This window comes from Erinaceus europaeus, chromosome 3 (genome assembly GCF_950295315.1).
Source record: "Erinaceus europaeus chromosome 3, mEriEur2.1, whole genome shotgun sequence".
Lineage (NCBI taxonomy): Eukaryota > Metazoa > Chordata > Mammalia > Eulipotyphla > Erinaceidae > Erinaceus > Erinaceus europaeus.
Window position 1 is genome coordinate 36,808,035 of NC_080164.1, and position 16,973 is coordinate 36,825,007.

Below are 16,973 nucleotides of genomic sequence, written 5' to 3' on the forward strand. Positions count from 1 at the left end.
GACAAAGTAAAACTTGTGCTGGTTGAGTGTATTGCACCTAAGCAAATGACTCTTGAAGAAGGACAATGAGGGGATTGGGACAGAGGGAGTTATAAGGTCTTGGTACATGATGATGTAAAAGAACTTAAGTTGAGGGTGAGAGTGTTTTACAGACACCTCTCATGGCAAGATGAGAGATTGTGCCAATGACTGTATTCTAAACTAGAATCCCAAAAAAACAAATAAGGAAATAAATAAAGAAAAAAGAATGTGAGGTGAAAAAAAAACCAAGAAATAAATAGCAAGATTCTAGGTAAGACGATAATTGTATCAATACATGAAATGTAAATAATCTTAAAAAAAAATAGAAATTCAGTGATTACACAAAAGCAAGATCCATTTACATCAAGTCCCAGAGAAACTCACTTTAAACTTAAAGATCCTATTTTGCTCTTGCTCACTCTTCCACATCGGGGCTCTATAGCACTTCAGAATTAACTTTCCTGGCATTTATTTTTTTATTATTTTAAATTGTATTTATTATTAGATAGAGGCAAAGGGAAATTGAGAGGGGAAAGGGAGATGGAAACGGAGAGAGCCAGAAAGATACCTGCAGCTCTGCTTCAACACCCATAAAGCTTTCTTCCTCAGGTGGGGACCAGGGGCTTGAACCCAGGTCCGTATGCACTGTAGTGTGTGTGCTTAATTAGGTGCACCACCACCTGGCTCCCTTTCTGGCATTTAGAAATAATCTTTTGTTATTATTAAGACATATGCTCCTAGGAGCATTCCTAAAATAGACTTCCTAACTTCCTTCTACCCTAAGGTCCCTATTTTCACATATTTTATTCCTGTTTATTAAAACATTCTGTCCTGCTTTCCATCTAATTACATTCCAACTACCAAACTGCAGATGCTACTGTGATGTCATTCTGACTCCCTGGGAAGACAACCTCAGTGTGTCCTGAAGTCTCACCTCTCCAGAGCCCCATCTCACTAGGGAACGACAGAAAGAGTCTGGGGCTTCAGATCAAACTGCCAACTCCTGTGCCTAGAGGAGAAGCAATTAAAGAAGTCAGTGTGCCCACCTTCTGCATCCAAAAGTAATTCTGGCCCATACTCCCAGAGGGATAAACAATCAGGAAGTTTCCTATGGAGGAGATGGAACACAGAACTCCTGTGGTGGAAACTATATCAAAGTTTATTCTTATTATCTTACCATCTTGTAAATCAAAATTTTACTAATTACTAAAAAAATAAAATAAAAAGAAATTAATTTTGTTAACAATAGTGATGCTGAAACCATTGCTTTCCCCCCAAATAGTATTAAGATATTCATACAGTGAAAGATAAGGAATTCATGAAGGCAACAAAAACACTTAGCTTCTAAACATATTTATTTATTAATTTATTATTAATTAATTTATTTATCTCCTCCTCCAGGGTTATTGCTGGGCTTGGTGCCTACACCATGAATCCACCGCTCCTGGAGGCGATTTTTCCCCCCTTTTGTTGCCCTTGTTGTAGCTTCGTTGTGGTTATTATTATTGCCCTTGTTGATGCAATTCGTTGTTAGATAGGACAGAGAGAAATGGAGAGAGGAGGGGAAGACAGAGAAGGGAAGAGAAAGATAGACACCTGCAGACCTGCTTCACCGCCTGTGAAGCGACTCCCCTGCAGGTGGGGAGCCGGGGGCTTGAACCAGGATCCTTACGCCGGTCCCTGCGCTTTGCGCCACATGCGCTTAACCCACTGCGCCACCGCCCGACCCCCTATTTATTTATTTATTTAATTGGATAGAGACAGAGATAAATCAAGAGGGAAAGGGGAGTGGGAGAAAGAGCAGACAGCTTCAGCACTATTAAACCAGTCATGAATCTTCTAGTAGGTAGGGAATGGGGTGGGAGGCTTGAACCCAGGTCCTTGTGCATGGTAAAGTATGTACTCAACCAGTGGACCACAGTCTAATCCCAGTAAGACAAAGGTTTTTGTTTGCTTATTTGTTTGTTTACCTTCCTTTACTTACTGAAATAGAGGTAATTAATTAAATAAATACTTAGCAAATGACTGACTTCATGAAGTTGCTACAGAACTAACTAATCTATATAATGTTCTGGAATAATTTCAGATGATAACCAGTAGTCACTCAGATTTCAGTTCTGGGAATATGACTGTAAAAATGGTCAGTTTTAAGATACACATAATGAAAACCTTTAATTTTTTATGAAAATGCCACAACTTTGTTATGATTAAAAAGGAAGTAGGCAGTGCAATGGAATACATAAAGATACCTTACACATGGCTTAAAATAAAAATTTTGGAATTTATGAAGATATATTTTATTTAGTAGAAAAAAGTTACATTGTATTACACTTAGGTTTCAAAAAATATTAATTAATTAATTTATTTATTTATTCCCCTTTGTTGCCCTTGTTGTTTTATTGTTGTAGTTATTATTGTTGTTGTCATTGTTGGATAGGACAGAGAGAAATGGAGAGAGGAAGGGAAGACAAAGAGAGGGGGAGAGAAAGATAGACACCTGCAGATCTGCTTCACCGCTTGAATGGGAAGCGACTCCCCTGCAGATGGGGAGCCAGGGGCTTGAACTGGGATCCTTATACTGGTCCTTGTGCTTTGTGCCATGTACACTGAACCAGCTGCACTAATGCCCAACTGCCCTACACTTAGGTTTTTACTGCTCTCTAGTAAGTGTGATAAACTTCTGTAAGATGAACACTGCCAGAGAGAAAAAGAGTTAATTTTCAAAGAATTAGGAACTAGAACAGGCTGGCAATATTTCTAACAGAGTCAGAAGTTCGACATATCACAACCAATGCCAAGTCATGACTGTGCTCTTCTTTCAAGCCAAATATTTTTCACTTAATGGCATCACAGGCCATTTACCGCTTCAGGTATGAGAATCTAAGCATAGGATCCTGTCAGATCACCAGCATGTCTCACACTGAATCCTGAGTAGACATTTTGAAATATTCTTGATTTTTGCCATCTTCCAACAAACTTCCAATCTGCCCTAGTTGAAGTATCCTCTTACAGGAAGTCAGTCACCTTTCCAATTTGTCCTCCCCAGACAAATGCATCTGAGTAATTGAAGAAGCCACACTTCATACCTTCATCTCTGTTTCAATCTGCAGAATTGGGGTTTATGTTTTTTCTGTTGCCATTGACTCTGTACCATCTTACTTGACAATTACTGATTCTAAATTGCTAATTACTGACTCCGACCTATACATCTGAGATTCCATGCCACTTTCTTGAATGTTCCCATAATTCCTGCTTGTACAGATTTACACACAATCCTCTTTTCTGAAATGATAATTTTCTTCTGTTGGAATTAACATATCCTGGTGACCTTGTATAATGTGCATCAAATGCAAGCTTTGTCAAGAAGCCTCCTCTGATTGCTCTGTATACAAATGATCTAAACTTGGTTTCAGATCATTCAAATAAGATGGGAAACACAGAAGGTGAGGAGAATATCAGCTTGCATTCATAGCAGTGGATACTTTGTTGTGGTCTGTGATGTGTCTGGAGGTTGTGGGGTCTCACTAAATGTCCAGTTTTCAAGAACAGTTTCTAACTCCTTCAATTCCATGTTCCTTTATTTGCTGCCCCTCTCTTCCCCACTTCCATTTTTTTCTTGCTTTTTATTTTCCTGTTCTTACCTAGCTAATTTTTAAATTAGTAAAGACTACCAAAGTTAGATAATCTCAGTTACTTAAGATCATTATGTTTCCAGGGAACTTGTACTATATGTAGAGGGAAAAAGTAATCATCTTGAATCTTCTATATGAATACATTTGCTTAGAGAGCTGCAGCTGTTAAAATATAAAAGTGAAGTTTGAGTTCAAACGGAAGCAGTGAATAACACACAGTCTAGTCTGAAGAGAGAGCACTTCTATGATAGGGCTCTTTCTTCTAGAACTGTGTGATCAACTCTTATCTAGTGAAAAGTGGGCCTGGAGTGGAGTCAGAGGTCAGGAACTGGGCCTTTCCAACTGTTTTACAACTGCTTCCTCCATTAAGTAACTAAGAAATCTGAGACAGTTTTACTGATTGGGCTGGGGTAGTGGTGGTGGGGAAATAGTCTTGCCCAGTTCAGGGGAATACAACACCAGTGTACAGATGCCTTCATAGATAAAAGTATACAAATACAAAGTGACTTGCCTTGATAGGAAGAAGTTACAAGTGTCTAAAAAAAAGTCTTTTAGGGCCCGGGTGGTGGCGCACCTGGTTGAGCACACGTTACTGTACACAAGGACCCAGATTCGAGGACCCAAGTTTTAGCATCCGGTCCCCACCTGCAGGGGGAAAGCTTTGCAAATGGTAAAGCAGTGCTGTAGGTGTCTCTCTCCCTCTCTAATTTTCTTCTTTCCTCTAAATTTCTGGCTGTCTCTATCCAATAAATAAAGATGATTAAAAAAATTCATAAAATAAATAAATATATATATTTTAATTTTTAAATATTTATTTTATTTACTTATTCCCTTTTATTGCCCTTGTTGTTTTATTCTTGTAGTTATTATTGTTGTCGTTGTTGTTGGATAGGACAGAGAGAAATGGAAAGAGGAGGAGGAAGACAGAGGGGGAGAGAAAGATAGACACCTACAGACCTGCTTCACCGCTTGTGAAACGACTCCCCTGCAGGTGGGGAGCCGGGGCTTGAACTGGGATCCTTACGCTGGTCCTTGTGCTTTGCGCCACATGCACTTAACCCACTGTGCTACAGCCCGACTCCCAATAAATATATTTTTTAAAAGTTTAAGAAATACAAGAGGCTTATTTGTTTTTCTTTTTTGTCCAAATCATGTTATGGGGGGGCGATGCTGATTTACAAATAGTTTATTCTTATTTATTTATTTATTTATTTATTTATTTATATTGTCACCAGGGCTATCACTCAGGCTTGATACCTACAGGATGAATCCACTGTTGCTAGTGGCTATTTTTCTCTCTCTTTTTCCTTCATTTTTTATAGGACAGAAAAAAATTGAGAAGAGAGGGAGAAATTGAGAGAATGAGAGAAAGACACCTACAGCACCTTCACTGCTTATGAAGCTTCCCCCTGTCCTTGTAAGTGGGGACCAGGGACGTGAACTAGATTCCTGTAGGTAGCAGTATGTGCATTCAACCATGTACACCATTGCCCAACCTCCTCTTGTCTCCCTACCTCCTTTAAAGTCTACTTAACTAAACCATAGCTAGTTTAAATTTCAACTTGTGTGTTCTCTTTCCTTTTTTCTTAAATTTCACCTATGAGTGAAGTCATCCGGCATGACTTCTCTTCTTCTGTTTCAAATATTTGGTTTAAATCTCTTTCTCTCTCTCTGAACATAAATTACAACATAAAAAACAGGAGACAATTATGAAGTTTACCAGGGGTTGACTCCTATACACTATAGGTCTGAAATTCTCACATCTGTGTCTTCTTCAGTCTTTGTCTTTTTAGGGCATGGATTTCTTCCCCAGATAGAACTATCAAACATGACTTCAGTATGAACAACAAGTTCAGTGGTGTTATTTTTTAAAAAAACATCCACAGAGTGGCTTGGAAACACTTGAGTTGGTGTGTGAAGACTGAGTCAGACATACGCAGAGAGATACACACACAGTTGTTCTAACTTATAAAAGATGACATTTCTGAAAGTGTCATTTCCTCTGTTACCATAATGGGCCTGACTTACACTGAACCCCTGCAACAGTGACAGCTCTGTGACAACATCCACCCCCCTCTTAGTGACCCTGAAACCTGATGGCATACTAAGTGGGACAGCTGTGGGAGCTGGGGGCTGGTGTGGTCACTAGCAAAGAATTCTCCTCTGGCCTGAACACAGCAACACTGCAGCTGTTGGAATACGCATACCTGACATGCCTTCATTCCCCATGGCAACTGCTGGGCGTTGTTATTGATGCCAGTGGCTTCACTTGGACTTGACAGCTTCCATGACTAGCCCCAGGATAGCCTAGAGGGATTGTTCAGTAGTGTCCAAGGAAAGAAGGATGTTAGGACAATCACTTTTTTTCCCAGAAGGTGGAAGGAAAATGGAGGAAAGTCTGTTGGAAATAGAAGAAATCACCTTTCAAAAACCATCTTCTGTCATCTTATATGTGTTTACAATCTTGTTTGTATACAAATAAGTGAGACAAACCATTATTTTGTTGAATACAGGTGAATTCAGACTTCCCAACTACGGTGATGTTGGACAAATCATTTAATTTCTCTGAAACTGTACATTCTCTTCTAGAGTACAGAGACAAAATGATTTCCTATTCTGAAAGACAGTAAGAACATTCTTATCCCCACTCCACACTTTTATTCTTTTAGGTCATATACATGTAAGATGCTGGATATGTTGCAACACATTACTATCCAGCTTGCCAACAAAACAATCATCTTTTCTTTGTTTCTGATAGGGAGCAAAATTTAAAAAAATTATTAGTGATTTAATTCTGATTAACAAGATTTTACAATACCAGGGGTACAATTCCATACAGTTCCTCCCAACAGTTAGCTGTCCCATCCCCTCCACTGGAAGCTTCTCTATTCTTTATCCCTCTACGAGTATAAACCAAAATTATTTATTTATCTATAGAAGGTGGAAGATCTAGCTTCTATAATTGATTCTGTGCTAGACATTGATATTGGCAGGTCCATCCATACTCCCAGTCTTTTCTGTCTTTCCTTGATATGGTAGAATTGGGGAGGTGAGGTTCCGAGACATTTTGGTGAGACCATCTGCCCAGGGAACTCAGCATGTCATCATTGTAGCTAACACCTGCAATTTGGTGGCTGAAAGGTGTTAAGATATTAAGCAGGACAATTTGTTTAATAAACAAGAACCCAATGATAGGAATAGAGCAGACAAAAGTAGGGGTCTTTGGGTGGAAAGATATTAGGAAGTCTATTTTAGGTATATTCCAAGGGGCCCATGACATTAATTTTTACTAAAGTTAACATGCAGGTGGACTAAAAATATTGTCTGGGAAGATGTCAGAAAGCTGGATTAGGGCAGAGAGTAACTCCCAAACATGAGGATATACATTCCATTAACTGTGAACCTCATCAATCTGACCTAAGACCCATATCTATTCCTTTTTTGCATAGAAGCCAGTGTGACTTCTGAGTCCCTGTCAGTCTGAGCTCACAATCCATGGTCACAGCTAGAAACATTCTAGGCTTCACTCATTTCAGGACCAGCCTTCCGTGAGTGGCAAAGTAGGCTGACTCAGGCTTCTTTGGGATAGTCCCTATCAATGGTGCTCTACTGTGCAAGCAAGGTCCTAAAGAAGACTAAAAAATGGCTTATGCTGATGTTACTAATGGAAGTGACAAGTGATGGTGGAGAGAGAGATCTGTTGGAGGACTAGGCCCATCAGATGTATGTGAGAATCCAAGGATTCCCTGACTAGAGCCACAGGATTCTCTGACTAGAACCCCAGGATGGGATGGCCTAGTCCAAATCAAAATTTGAGGAAGCTATTATGTAGTTGTCCTTGAACTGTTTCTGCAATTATATAGAGGCAAAAACATGCATCATAAGCAGCTTAATATTGAAGGAGATGAACATGGTTAGAGGACTGACACTACTTCAATTCAATGCTCACTGTAAAGCTACCATAAATAAAACCTTGTGATATTCACAAAAGAATAAACAGATTAGCTCAATAAATCAGAATAGAGCATCTAGAAAGAGGCCCATGCAAATAGAGGCAACTGATCTTTGACAAAGGAGCAAAGGAAAAGGATAAAAGATAGATTTTAACAGATGGTGTTGGAGCAACTGAACATCTACATCCACATGTTGGTGATAGCCAGTGCAAGTCTCTGTGTTAAGTCCCCTCCCTCAATAGCTACTGTTTTTATTCCATGATAATTATATAGTTATCAGAGAATATGCTACTACTTTTCTTTTCTGGTATGAGAGAGAAAGTTAAGGGTTTACTTAGGCCTTAACTCCCCAAGACTACTTGGTCCTCTCTAACACCTCTCAGTATTTCCACATATAAATTCATTTTTATTGGTTGCACCTGCTACTTTAAGACATGTTCAGTGGTTTTAGTCCTATCACTACTTGAATTTTTTCAATTCTTTTTTGACTGTTTATTTACTTATGTATTTTATTTATTGGATAGAGACTGAGAGCAATCAAGAAGGAAGGGGAAGTTAGAAAGGGAGAAAGAAAGATACCTGCAGCACTGCTTCACTGCCTGCAAAACTGTCCCTCCATGATCCCACCCCACCCCACAGCAGGTGGGAACAGGGGTTTTGAACCTGGGTCGTTGTACATTGTAACTTGTGTTCTCAACCTGGGTGCATCACTGCTTGGCAATCATTTTTTTTTCCCCAATTCTTATCTTAAAAAAATGATGAAACTTTTAGGTGTTGGCCTTTTCCTAACCCTTTTTCCACTTTCTAGACTTTGCATTTTATCAGTTTGAAGCATTCATGATCAATATTATTATTAATTCATTCACTTGTCTTTTTGATGATTCTGAAATTTGCAAAATAATAATGTTGAATTGAATTATATATGAAAAAGCAGGCTAGTAAATATAAAGACAGATTTTGCTAAGGTAAAACCTTGATTGAACTTTTGAAAAATATTGTTTGTATCACATTTCCTTAAGGGTTTGTTTAGGATACAAAGGGAACATAAATTTTTATGACATATCAGATTTTCCATGTAACCTTGAGTAAATCATTAAAATTTTAAAAGCCTAGGTTCAAATGAGTAAAAACCTTATTCTTGGTTTCACAAGATCATTGTAAAAAATACATCAAAGTGCATGACACCTAGCAAGAGCTTAATAATGCTCTTTTTAGGAATTCATATTTATACACTATTGGGCATTGTATATGTAATGGAAAGCAATGATAGATCTACTTCTTTTTAAAAGGTGCATTCCAGTGGAAAAGATACATAAACAAATAGTCAATTTTATTAACACAAAAATTGACCTCTACTACTTTAACTATTCTTCCACCATTTTCTTGGTTGATGCAACAAGGATCTCAGTTGACCTTAATTGCTACCGTGGAACAAGGGTGAATAAGGTTCTGATAGGGAGTAGAGAGGCTGGGGAAGGAAAGAATGAAGGATGAACAAGAGAAACATTTAAATATTTAGAATGGTTCAAGTGAAAAAGCTGAGTTTATCATTGTATTAGTGTACTGGGCATCTACAACCAAATGCAATAACCTGACACCCTTATAGACACCTGAAAATTACTTTTCACAGTTCTAGAGGGTGAAGAGTCCAAGATTAAACCATAGTAGGTTTGGTGTTTCGTGAGAACCTGCTTCTTGAGTCAGATGGCCATATGTTTCTGTGTGTTTTCACAAGGTGGAGGGGCAAAGGAGCTCTCTGGGTTCTCCTTTATAAGGGTTGCTAATTGCAATTGTGATAACTTCACTCTCACCTAGACAGCTCTCAAAGTCCCTATGTATAAATACTGCCACATTGGGAGTTAGATTATTTTTAACATAAGGCTTAAAAAAAACAAATTTATATATTTTAGTAGAGAGAGAAGCCAGAGCTCTGCTGGGTCTTATGTGGTGCTGGGTATTGAACCCAGGACCTAACATATTCATAACACGTACTCTATACACTGAGTACCTTCCAAGTTGTTGAATAGATGCTCACTATATAATGTTTATCATTGCTAGGGTTTCATTGCTCTAGACTGACTTATACAAATAGAAAAGATAAAACAGAGAGACAGGGACAGAGAGAAAATGATAGCACAACGCCAACGCATCCCCAAATATGGTGGGGACCAGAATAACTTGGGTGGTATTCATGGTGAAGCAGGCATCCTCACAGGTGAGCTGTATTATCTGTCCACTAGTAGATGAATCTTGAGGGGGAAACAACATTCAATCTAAGATAATCACCAAATACAGGAGAGAAAATATTGTTTATGCAAAACAATCGTATTTAAGACTTCTCTAGACTTTTTTTTTCATACAGTGTTATTGCTGGGGCTCGGTGCCTGTGCTATGAATCCACTATTCCTGGAGGCTATTTTTTCCCTTTTGTTGCCCTGTTGTTTACTGTTGTTATTATTATTATTGTTATTGCTGTCATCATTGTTGGATAGGACAGAAAGTAATTGAGAAAGGAGAGGAAGACACAGAGGGGGAGAGAAAGACACCTGCAGAATTGAAAGCCCAGAAGTAAATCCCAACACCTATGGGCATCTAATCTTTGATAAGGGGGCCCAAAGGATTAAATGGAAAAAGGAGGCTCTTTTCAATAAATGGTGCTGGGAAAACTGGGTTGAAACATGCAGAAGAATGAAATTGAACCACTTTATCTCACCAGAAACAAAAATCAACTCCAAATGGATCAAAGACCTAGATGTCAGACCAGAAACAATCAAATACTTAGAGGAAAACATTGGTAAAACACTTTCCCACCTACACCTCAAGGACATCTTTGATGAATCAAACCCAATTGCAAGGAAGACCAAAGCAGAAACAAACCAATGGGACTACATCAAATTGAAAAGCTTCTGCACATCCAAAGAAACTATTAAACAAACAGAGAGACCCCTCACAGAATGGGAGAAGATCTTCACATGCCAGACATCAGACAAGAAACTAATCACCAAAATATATAAAGAGCTCAGCAAACTTAGCCGCAAAAAAGCAAATGACCCCATCCAAAAATGGGCAGAGGAAATGAACAAAACATTCACCACAGAGGAGAAGCAAAAGGCTAACAAACATATGAAAAACTGCTCTAGGTCACTGATTATCAGAGAAATGCAAATCAAGACAACACTAAGATACCACCTCACTCCTGTAAGAATGGCATACATCAAAAAGGACAGCAGCAACAAATGCTGGAGAGGATGTGGGGACAGAGGAACCCTTTTACATTGCTGGTGGGAATGTAAATTGGTACAGCCTCTGTGGAGAGCAGTCTGGAAAACTCTCAGAAGGCTAGACATGGACCTTCCATATGACCCAATAATTCCTCTCCTGGGGTTATACCCCAAGGACTCCATAACACCCAACCAAAAAGAGGTGTGTACTCCTATGTTCATAGCAGCACAATTCATAATAGCTAAAACCTGGAAGCAACCCAGGTGCCCAACACCAGATGAGTGGCTGAGAAAGCTGTGGTATATATACACAATGGAATACTATGCAGCTATCAAGAACAATGAACCCACCTTCTCTGACCCATCTTGGACAGAGCTAGAAGGAATTATGTTAAGTGAACTAAGTCAGAAAGATAAAGATGAGTATGGGATGATCCCACTCATCAACAGAAGCTGACTAAGAAGATCTGAAAGGGAAACTAAAAGCAGGACCTGATCAAATTGTAAGTAGGGCACCAAAGTAAAAACCCAGTGGTGAGGGGTAGGCATGTAGCTTCCTGGGCCAGTGGGGGGTGGGAGTGGGCGGGAGGGATGGGTCACAGTCCTTTGGTGGTGGGAATGGTGTTTATGTACACTCCTAGCAAAATGTAGACATATAAATCAGTAGCTAATTAATATGAGAGGGGGAAATCAATTGTATGTCTCAAAGTTTCTCAAAAGACAAACTGAATCTTTTTAATATATAGGCTATGTATTTGATATGCGGACTCTCTCAAAAGCCTAGACCAAGTAGATTAGAAGCTTCCAATAGCACAGCTATATACAAGATACTGGGTACTGTCCAGCAAACCATAACAAAGGGACTTTTCAAAGTTAACCCAATTAACAAATAATGTGATGATAATATTAACTATTGATTGTCTTTTTGAACCCTAAGACAGCAGGAACCTCACATCTTCACTATAGAGCCCCTACTTCCCCCAGTCCTGGAACCCTTGGATAGGGCCCACTTTCCCGTATGCATCTCCCAATCCAAACCAAATAACATTGCATCTGCCGATTACAACCTAACCAAAGCAAAGATTGCTACCTCAACATGCTTTACCTCAGAATGTATCCAGAGACTTCACGTGTGGAATGACAACCCTTCAGCTTCATTACTCGGGTTCCAGATGCCACCAGGATGCTGGCTAGGCTTCCCTGAATTGAAGACCCCACCAATGTGTCCTGGAGCTCAGCTTCCCCAGAGTCACACCCTACTAGGGAAAGAGAGAGGCAGACTGGGGGTATGGACCGACCAGTCAACGCCCTTGTTCAGCGGGGAAGCAATTACAGAAGCCAGACCTTCTACCTTCTGCAACCCTCAACGACCCTGGGTCCATGCTCCCAGAGGGATAGAGAATGGGAAAGCTACCATGGGAGGGGGTGGGTTATGGGGATTGGGTGTTGGGAATTGTGTGGAGTTGTACCCCTCCTACCTTATGCTTTTGTTCACTAATCCTTTCTTAAATAAAAAATTAAAAAAAAAAAAAAGAAAGACACCTGCAGACCTGCTTCACCGCTTGTGAAGTGACCCCCCTTGTAGTGGGGAGCCAGGGTTTCGAACCAGGATCCTGACTCCGTTCCTTGTGCTTTGCAAGACTTATCTAGATTTTATCAGCACAATGGCCACTAGGCCAGCATATTCATTTTAGGATTCTGTATTTACTATTACTAGTTAGTATTTCTGGTTTGAGAACCTTTTCATCACACCCAAGACTGTTTCTCCTATGAAGGTTAGTGATGGAGATTTTTTTCCATGTCTACCATATTATATTCATCTTAAAATATGGTGCTTATCCTTTATTGAGTGAGAAATTAGACACAAATCTTGGGCGAATGTCTGGTGGATAGATCAATATAACAAAATATATAGAAGGCATAAAATCAGACAAAAGAGAAAGAGACCAAAAAAAAATACTCTTTTTAAGAAAGGCAAATACGAAATTAATGGGACCCATACAAGTGAGAATAAATTCAGCACAGATTTGAAAGAACTGCCAATTAATCAGTCAAGTAATGTTCAAATCCATGTTTTCATGGAGTTGGGCTTATGAGAAAATAATTATAATCTTGAGAGAATAATGGTTTTCTTTCAGCCTCACCAATAAGATTCACATTTTACAAGCATAAATACACCAACACAAATGCAGGATACATATCTACTAGGATAATAAAAGATATTTATTAAAAATTTAGTCTAACATTTCTCATGAAATGTGAAACTATTCAAGTGCTTTGTATAAATTGACTCCATAGGGGGTCTTGATAAAATAACAAATGAGTTTATTAATGTTATGAGCTTTTGAAAATAGTCCAGGAATGGGAGCTATGTTATTTCCCAGCAAAATGATTGAATCACAGATCCATCACTCATAAAGGTAAAGTGACTTATTTAGCATAATCAGTTATCTTTTTACAAGTGCAGTAGTTATATTATATAACATTAAAAATTTTTATTTCAGCAGGACTTATTTCCAAACACAATTCATTGTCTGGGAACATTTTGAAAAGGTGAACTTTCTCCCAGAATAAAATATTCCAGAAAAACTAGAGGCAATTAAGTAGTATGACAGAATAATGCAAATAGGGCTATGTCCCCTGCATAGTAGAAGCTCAACAAACGCTAGAAGACATTTAGAAAAGACGAAATTGATGAGATTTGAACTTGAACTTAATGTTGAAGATGTACCTCTGTCCTTTAAGAGGTGTGGTGTCCTTTAAGAAACTCTGATGGTTGCCTTCTTCATTACAAATATATGCAAGATTATCCTATTATGCCCCCCTTTTTTTGTCTAAATGACCCTCTATCCAATTTCATTTTGATTTGAACATTTTTTCATAGAAATAGCCTGTAGCTATTCAGAAATTGAAATCTGCTGCCATTCAGGGTTCCAAGCCTGTGAAAATCAGCTATCCCCCCCACCCCATTTGTATTTCTAAATCTACAAGAATGATCTTCTGTGACTCATGGGCAAGTGTAAAAGAACAGAATTAGCCAACTTATACAGAATGTTCCCATAGCAGACCCAATCCAACAATTTAGAAAGTCATACAATGGTAAATGGACAGCAGACTAGAAAGAGAAAGGAGGCATAAACATTCCAGAAAATAATCAGGTTCTTTACAGAGGACTACCAAGCCAATCATCACTATCATTCAAGCTCATTGAACTTAACCATGGACCTGGAGTCTGAAGAGAAAAAATTGAAAAATTTTCACTGTACACCAAACACATCTGGACATTTTCAACAAAGCAAGGCTCTCAATTTTAAAGTGTATTACCTGTGATTAACTATTCTCCATACCCCTTTACAGATTGTTGGGAAACTCTATTTTCAGTTAAACCAGCCATGACTTCTAACTGCTGAACTCTAAGCACTGAAGCCCCACAGATGAGCAGGTGAGCTCTGTTACTGATTTTTTAAACTTCTAAACTGTCCTTTAGCATTTCCAACTATTCTTAAGTTGATTTTATTACTTTCCTATTCCCTGAAGTGGCTATGCCAATTTTCAAGACTTTTGTGACAGTCATTAAGTTCCTAAACCCAACACCCTCAATATTACCTTCCTCTTATTTTTTGAATGATAGAAATTACTTAAAATATGTTTCTGCTACTCTTTCAACATTTTTTTCTTTTAAACAAATGCTTTATTATGAAATGTTGACATTGTTCTTCCATTTCAGTATTTATTAATAACTGTTTACTTCCAGAGTATCTCTACATGCATCTTTCTCTTTCTGCATGGATGATAGTGCCCAATTCTAGTGAAAAATCACTGCAATATTTATATGTTGATTTACCCACACATTTTTTCTTTCCCTTTTGTGATTCTCTTCCATGAAATATCCTGTTGGAGTATTTACAAGTTGGAGATTTAGAGCCCTTTTCTTCACTATTTCCTTGTCATTACATAAACATGTTTTTCCTCAGTATATAATGAATTTGGATACATTATATATTATTCTGTTATAGTAACGGCTTTCTGGCAAAACTCAATAGCAAAATGATAGTTCTGAGGTAACAATTACTATCTGAGACATGCTCACAAGTCTCAATATTGGGTATAAGAGGTAATCAATCTTTATTTTATTTTGCTAGCTTCTCATCTCTTCCTGTTTCTTCCTTTCTCCCCTTCCCTCCACTGCCCTTTCCTTTTTTCCATCCTTCCCTCTTCCTTTCTTTTTGTCTCTTCCTTCCTTCTTCTTTCTCTCTTTCTCTTTCTTTCTTTCTTTCTTTCTTTCTTTCTTTCTTTCTTTCTTTCTTTCTTTCTATCTTCCTTTCTTCCTCTATCTTTCTTTCATTCCTTCTTTCTCTTGCCACCAGGGCTATTGCTGGGGATCAGTGCTGGCAATAGGAAACCACCACTCCAGCAGCCACCTCCCCCTTATTTTTCTTTACTTGAACTGGACAAAGAAATCGAGAAGGAAGGGTGCAAGGATAGAGAGGAGAAAATAGTCACCTGCAGAACTGTTTCACCACTCATGCCACACCTGAGGAGAGGGGTGGGGGTGGGGCTCAAACCCAGGCCCTTGTGCATGATAATGTGTGTAATATATGCACTTAAGCAGTTGCACTATCTAATTTTATTCATTTCCTTTCTCCTTTAGGTGATGAGTCCATTCCATTTATTAAAAGGAACAACTTTTTCCTAATTTTTGTCTGGTTTGATTTGACCACATTTTTGAACCTCCCTCTACATATAGATCTGTGATACTTTCTATATATTTCTTTAATTTTCCTTTGTCCTACAGCCAATGTATAACAATAGCCTTCTTTTTTCCCCCCCCCCCACCCAAAACGAAATTCTGCCACATTTCTGTTAGCTTCTCTTTAAAATATGAATGCTCTTGGTCAAAACTTCCTTATGTGACTGTAGCATCTGTAGAAAGGCAGCACTGGAGTTTGGTTGAGATGGAACTGTGAGCCATAAAGATACAACAATAGGAAAGAGCTGAATTGATGTGAATTTGTCAATTATCCAAAGGAACTCCAGGTGACAATAACTTAATCATGGCAAAAATTCATATAGGCAAGATTGGGACATCGACAACATCCCAGCAAAATGTCACTATGCCAAAACTGAAAATGTTGTGTCAGCTGCTTTGTAAAAAGATGAGCTATTTTCGTCATATAAATATAGAAATAAAGTATATTGGATGGCTTATTTAATTGTTATATAAAAGAGATTTCTGAGGTTCTTAGAGTCTTCGTCTTCCTAATCTCATCCCCACTTCACACCCCAAATTAACCATTATCCTAATTTTCCCCTCACTTATACTTGGCATGAAAACTGAAACTCACGCAAGAATTTCTATATATAACAATTGCTATTTAACTATACTTTAACTTTATATTTTATGGACCACACATAAGCATTGTATCTTAACCTTAGAGTAGAGAATTTTTGAGATCTAATATCAAACTATATATGTTGATCAAATTTATTTTACTGCTACATTGCATACTATTGCATAAATATATCATTTCTATTTACCTACTGTCATTTTAATGGATATGTAGGTTGTTTCTAATATCTCATTATTATTGAAGAAAAATATTTGTGGTACTTGCTGAAGATGGTAAATTATTTAAAGCTATTGCAACAGGCACTGACACCTATGCAGTAGAAATTTACAGTAGAAAGAGAAATTGACTTCAACTCCAAAAACAGCATAAGTGAATGGGAATTTATAATCAAGGGACAAGATTTATAATCAAACAGATGGAATATTACTAAGAGGAAACATTATGTGTGTGTGTTGGAGGTGGTGATGATGGTGGTGGTGGCAGTGATGGCATCTGACCATTGATTTAATAAGATTCTCCTAGGGGTGTTGGGCAGTGGTAGTGCAATGAGTTAAGCGCACATGGCGCGAAGCACAAGGACTGGCTTAAGGATCCCAGTTCCAGACCCTGGCTACCTACCTGCAGGCTGGGGGTGGGGGGGGGTCACTTTTCCTCCTTTGTTTCCCCTCTTCCCTTGATTTCTCTGTCCTGTCCAACAACATCAATGGCAACAATAACAATAACAACAAGGGCAACAAAATGAGAAAAAATGGCCTCCAGGAGCAGTGGATTCATAGTATAGGCACTGAGCCCCAG

General features: G+C 38.4%; 1 long non-coding RNA gene across 2 annotated transcripts in view; it reads left to right on the forward strand.

The window, feature by feature from the left end:
* LOC132537654 (uncharacterized) overlaps positions 1–16,023 on the forward strand; it is a 98,335-nt gene extending 82,312 nt beyond the window's left edge. The window contains exons 2-3 of one of the 2 annotated variants that reach the window (XR_009549115.1): positions 14,185–14,269; positions 15,479–16,023. This is a non-coding gene — a long non-coding RNA (uncharacterized LOC132537654). Of the gene's footprint in view, positions 1–14,184; positions 14,270–14,843; positions 14,991–15,478 lie in introns of those variants that run through there. The other variant, XR_009549114.1, reaches the window with a different exon arrangement.
* Positions 16,024–16,973: the final 950 nt, after the last annotated feature.